At 38.2% G+C, this 5,970-nt stretch overlaps 1 pseudogene; it reads right to left on the bottom strand.

Annotated features, from left to right (window-relative positions):
• Positions 1–3,152: 3,152 nt before the first annotated feature.
• Positions 3,153–5,632, bottom strand: LOC101100586 (annotated as a pseudogene).
• Between the last annotated feature and the right edge of the window lie 338 nt (positions 5,633–5,970).

The raw sequence follows: 5,970 nt of genomic DNA, 5'->3' as shown, positions 1-5,970 counted from the left end.
AAAAGGAAGCCAGGGACCATTGGTTTCATGGTGGCCACCATATGCTAATACTAGATGCTTAAAACTATTTGTTGGAAGGAGAGGAAGGAAAGAAGGGAAAGGAACTTACTCCCTCTATGAAGAGCCATTATAAACAAGGAGTAATCATCTTAACAGGGAGGTCCACGAGAAGTCTCTCTGTCTTTTTCTTCTCAGAATTAGGACACTTTGCCATACTTTTTCCCTTTTAAAACTTTTGCTTATTCAATTTTAAAATATACGTTTATTTCTAAGGTGAAGGTGAAGTATCATCTGTTAACTGGAATACTAGATTTCTTTTCAGGAAGATGTGACAACTCTCAATGTACTTGGTTTTGAGGGGGTTGATTGTTATTTTGCAGAAAGGAAACAGTGCTTAAAATAGGGGAGCTTTTGCTATTATAAACCCAAATGGCCGTTTTGTTTTGTTTTTTAAACTTCCCCTCTCCGGTCATCTTACTGTGTGTGACACCAATCTTAGTCAAATGAGGTATTTTTGTTTGTCAAGTGAGATGGCAAATGTAACAGGTACATTTCTGGCAGAATAGCGGGAATAGTATTAAATCTATCTTTGACAAGGAGTAGCGACATCACAGACTGGTGGTTCCATATGAGAATTGTACTACACAAAATCATCCTAACCTACCCCCCGCAGAATAGCTCATGAGATACTGGTGGTCCATCTGGAGCCCTCAGAGCCAATTCTACTAATGCAGGAGGATGGTGTGTATGTGAGTGCACGGCTGGGATAATCCTGGGTCACGATCATTGGTGATGATCAGTGAAGGTTTTCAGAGAGGCCAGAATCAAGAAACACCTCCCTTTTCACGGTGACACAGAGCTCTGTATGCCATTGTCACACTAAATCCCCACATACTACATGTGCAGTAACTTAATAAAATGAAAGCAAACATTATTTGGAAAATTAGCTCTAAGTCACACAGAATTTGGCAGCTCCAATTTGCATTTGAATAATAAACTGTAATAAGCCCACCACATACCAAGTTTGCAGCAGACTAATAGTGGAAAATATATACTTAAGGATATTGCAATCCAGGTGACAAAGGATACAAATGAATGTTGGAGTTGGGCGTAAAACTGTCCTATGTTTTATTTGTCGATATTTATGAAAATGTATAACTGGTTCATGATTTCCATTTCCTGCACTGAATTACACAACAGGAACTTATCAGAGAAACCAATTAATATCGACAGTATATTCCACTGTCACAATAACTAGTGGAAAGGCTCAAAATAGCAAGTAGCCCTCTTGAATCTCAGGGATCTCCAGAATGACATACTTTCCAAACTTAACCTCAAAGGTAAAGGAGAAAACAAATTGGGATTACAAGAAAGCAATCACAATAGAGAAAAAAAATATCTGAGATTAAAGGCAATGTGGCTAAGATCTGTGGGATCAATGGTACTACCTTTAAAGAAGTTACTTGGAGGGAAAGCATGGGGAAGAGATGCAGGGATTTTTTTTTTTGACATAAGTAGTGGATATTGGGAAAGATTTAGTTTATTCATTCATGCACAGATTCATTTATTAAAACATTCATTGAATAGCTACTGCTTCTGAGCCCTCTGGTAAGATCTTGAGATAAAAAGATAAATACTATAAAAGATACATTTTTAAAAGATCTTACAAGTCAGTGGGAAAGACGATGTGTAGAGAGATGTTGTAAAATATGAAAGCCCTATAATAGAATTATGTACAAGGAAAACGTTTATAAGACTTTAAGAGGGGCACCACACTCTTCTGGTTGGCTGTGCTACCTAAACTAAACCTTAAGGATGAATACATTTTGTAAACGTGAGCATTTTGTTACTAGCACCGGGAAAACAATTCACAGTGTATTTATAAACGTTCTTTATTTTAGCCCTGAGAGTCAATCACACATTTAAAATTTGTGACAAAAACTATTAAGAGCACAAACATTTCCTCTTCCGTGGGCTGACTCTGAAGACCTGAACTTCGATTGACCTTTCACTGACACAATCACTTTCCTTTGTTCATTTACTGCCCAGCTGTTTGAATTGGAAGACCTGAATAAACAAGTCTGATTCTTCACCTTGGACCAGGTTAGAGCCTCCAGATAACAAGGCTCTAGTGGGAAAGGCAAAGCATGTGTGCTTCATGTTCTCAGGATTGTAAGGTCAGGGCTGGTGATTTTTGGCAATCTCCCCCCAAAAAGAGTGTTAAGGAACTCGTTGAAATTATAAAGGACAAAATAAGAACTTTTTGGACAAAGGCTACCGGTGATTTTCACACTTTATTCTCTCAACCTTATAAAGATTATTGGTACTTTTTTGGGTTGAGAGATGTATTAAAGAAATGGTCGTGAAGTTGAAAATTACTACAATTGGAGAAATCACGACATATTCAAGAAGGCCTCTTTTTCAAGTATTTTTGGTATAGGGTATTGGGTGATATGCAAGTGTCAAGTTGTGAATCCAATTAAATCGCCAAAAATCCTGGCAAGACAAAGTCCCTGTCTCAGATTACATGATTCCAGAAGACTGAAAGTCATAGAAAAGGCTGAGGTTTTAGAAGAGAAAACAGATTCCTGTACAACAACTTGAGAAAATTTCTGTCTACATGTTGGCATCTAGACAGTCTTCCTTATACTCGCCTAGTTAATATGAAAATATATGTCTCCTAAACCAACGAATGTCAATAAGAAATGTATCCTACTCCTCAGAGGTTTCAAAAATAAAACATTTTTAAAAATAAAAATTACCCAGGACACCTGGGTGGCTCAGTCAGTCAAGCATCCGACTCTTGGTTTCAGCTCAGGTCATGATCTCACAGTTTGTGGGTCCGAACCCTGCCTTAGGGATCCACACTGCCAGCGCAAAGCCTGCTTGGGATTCTCTCTCTCCCCCTTTCTCTGCCCTTCCCCACTAGAGCTCTCTATATCAAAATTAAAAAAAATAAATAAACTAAAAAAATATAGATACACTCTTATGTGGATCCTGAGAAACTTAACAGAAACCCATGGGGGAGGGGAAGGAAAAAAAAAAAAGAGGTTAGAGTGGGAGAGAGCCAAAGCATAACAGACTCGTAAAAACTGAGAACAAACTGAGGGTTGATGGGGGGGTAGGAGGGAGGAGAGTGTGGGTGATGGGTATTGAAGAGGGCACCTTTTGGGATGAGCACTGAGTGTTGTATGGAAACAAATTTGACAATAAATTTCATATATTGAAAAAAATGTATATATATATAGATAAAAATCACCCATTACTTCACCACAAATTTGAAGTATACTAACAAGCGAATTCCAAACACACACACATGCACACATGCACTGAATCACCCTGAATTACACATCTCACAGCAGCAACTATAAATAGGTGCAAATATTTCCAGAATATTGTCCATTTTATACAGGTATGCACTTGAAAAAAATGGACTTTGTAAAGCATAGGTCTAAATAGGTCCGTCTAGACCTACCTTACTTTCTGGTTATGTACTTTACTTTGAAATCCTTTAATGATAAACAATTTTTTTAGTCTATTTTTTTTTTTATCACAAACAAGAGTCTAACATTTTATCACAAACAAGAGTCTATTGCCATTTCACGTACAAACTTCTGGAGATCACATGTATAATGTCTAGGTAATATAGAGAAAAGATCATAGTCTTTAGAGTCATAAAACATTTTATTTCAATTACAGTTACATCATTTGTAATTTAAACAATTTTGGCCAAGTAGAACCAAACTTTCATCATCAATAGATAGGTGGCAATAATAATCCCTTTACAGGACTGTGAAGATGGGATGAGATAAAACATATAAAATCTATTTTTTTGAAACAAAATATTAAATTTATTCAAAATGGATGAAATGGAATAATTTCAGCTATGGTTTCCATTCCATCAAAACCTATTAAAACCTTCCAAAATTTTCATAATTCAGTCCTAGAAATTCTTGGAGCTGTGAGAATTTCCTGTTAGAAATGTGACCTCTATGAAAGCTCCCGGGAAATTTCAGAAAAATAGTCTTCTGTTTTAAAAGTTGATTGATTTGCCAAATGATGCAGCCAAGTTTGCTTCTCTAAATGCTTCTGATAAGGTCAGGTGCGCATGGCAGACTCTAGCTATAACTTCACAGGATGCTCCTTACTCCAATGCAAGAGTAGCTTCATTTATCATTTCACCAGCACCTGACCCGAGAATATGTGTTCCCAGTACCCTGTCCATGGATTTCTCTCCCGGAGTCTTCACCACGGCATTGGTCTTTGCCCTGCTGTTGGCAGCAAAGGGGAACTTCCCAACTTTGTACTCTATACCCTCTTCTTTCAACTGCTCTTCTGATTTTCCAACCCAAGCAACTTCAGGGTGCACGTAAATCACAGATGGGACACAATTGTAGTCAATGTGCACAGCACCACCAGCCACTCCTTCAACACAGATAATGCCTTCATCCTCCGCTTTGTGAGCCAGCATTGGACCAGCAACCACATCGCCAATAGCATAGATATTTGGAATTTTAGTCTGGAATCTGGTATTGACTGGAATTCTACCTCCAGGCTTTAGTTCAATTCCAAACTCTTCTAGTCCCCAATTCTTAGTAAAGGGTCTTCGGTCAATGCAAACCAAGACCACATCACACGTGATAACTTCAGTTTTACCACCAGAAGCACCTTCAATAGAAACATCATTTTTTCCATCTGATTTCTTGGTAGCACCAGTAACTTTTGTATTCAATTTAAATTTAAATCCTTGGGGCGCCTGGGTGGCGCAGTCGGTTAAGCGTCCGACTTCAGCCAGGTCACGATCTCGCGGTCGGGGAGTTCCAGCCCCGCGCCGGGCTCTGGGCTGATGGCTCAGAGCCTGGAGCCTGTTTCTGATTCTGTGTCTCCCTCTCTCTCTGCCCCTCCCCCGTTCATGCTCTGTCTCTCTCTGTCCCAAAAATAAATAAACGTTGAAAAAAAAATTTTTTAATTTAAATCCTTGTTTTTGAAGGATGCTTTGAAAGTTTTTAGATATTTCCGTATCAATTTTAACTCCATCAACATGACCTAAAAACTCAACTGCTGTCACCAAGTCTTTGCCAAACTGAACCCAATTCTACACCTATTACTCCTGCACCAATGACAACCATCTATTCTGGAACTTATTTTTTAAAGATAAAGCACCTGTAGATGACACTATTGTATCTTCATCAATCGTGATTCCAGGAATAGGAGTAACTTCTGAACCTGTAGTTATAAGAATGTTCTTTGTATCGATAACTTGAGTGCTGCCATTGGCTTTTGTAGCGGTGACCTGATTTTTGACCATTATCTTTCCATATCCATTTATGTGAACAACCTTATTCTGTTTGAATAAGTGGGCAATTCCACCCGTTAAAGCTTTTACCACTGTACTCTTCTGCTCGATCATCTTCTCTAAATTCAAGTGAACTTCAGACATTTCAAATCCCCTAGATGCAAAATCTTTTCCATCGGTCATATGGTAATAATGACACTTATTTAATAAAGACTTAAAAGGAATACAACCAACGTTCAAGCACGTTACACCAAGTGTTAAAAACTGACAACTTTCTTTGGATATGTGAGACTTGGAGTATAACTGTCTCTGGATAGCATGGTAGGTGAATGTAAATGTAAATGCCAACTATTTGAGGTACTTATTCCTTTATGTTAACCATTCTTATATTGCTATCGCATGTGTTTCAGATGCTAGGCCCTGGCCAGTCTCCTGGAAATGTTTTTAGCTCTTGCTGAGTTTGTCACCTGGTACTCATATTCGGACTAAATATAATTTCAGGTCCGATTCTCTGCACTTTGTCCAGACACAGTTATCAGGGCTTTCTTTTCAGACATGAAAGTGTTTTGGCTATCTATTGCTGTGTAATAAAGCACCTCAAGGATAAATGGTTTAAAACAATAACAATTTTATCTTTAATATTTCTGTGGGCTTGCTGTGCTCAGCTGGGTGAT

Source organism: Felis catus, chromosome C2, assembly GCF_018350175.1.
Source record: "Felis catus isolate Fca126 chromosome C2, F.catus_Fca126_mat1.0, whole genome shotgun sequence".
Lineage (NCBI taxonomy): Eukaryota > Metazoa > Chordata > Mammalia > Carnivora > Felidae > Felis > Felis catus.
This window is presented reverse-complemented; position numbering and strand designations above follow the sequence as displayed.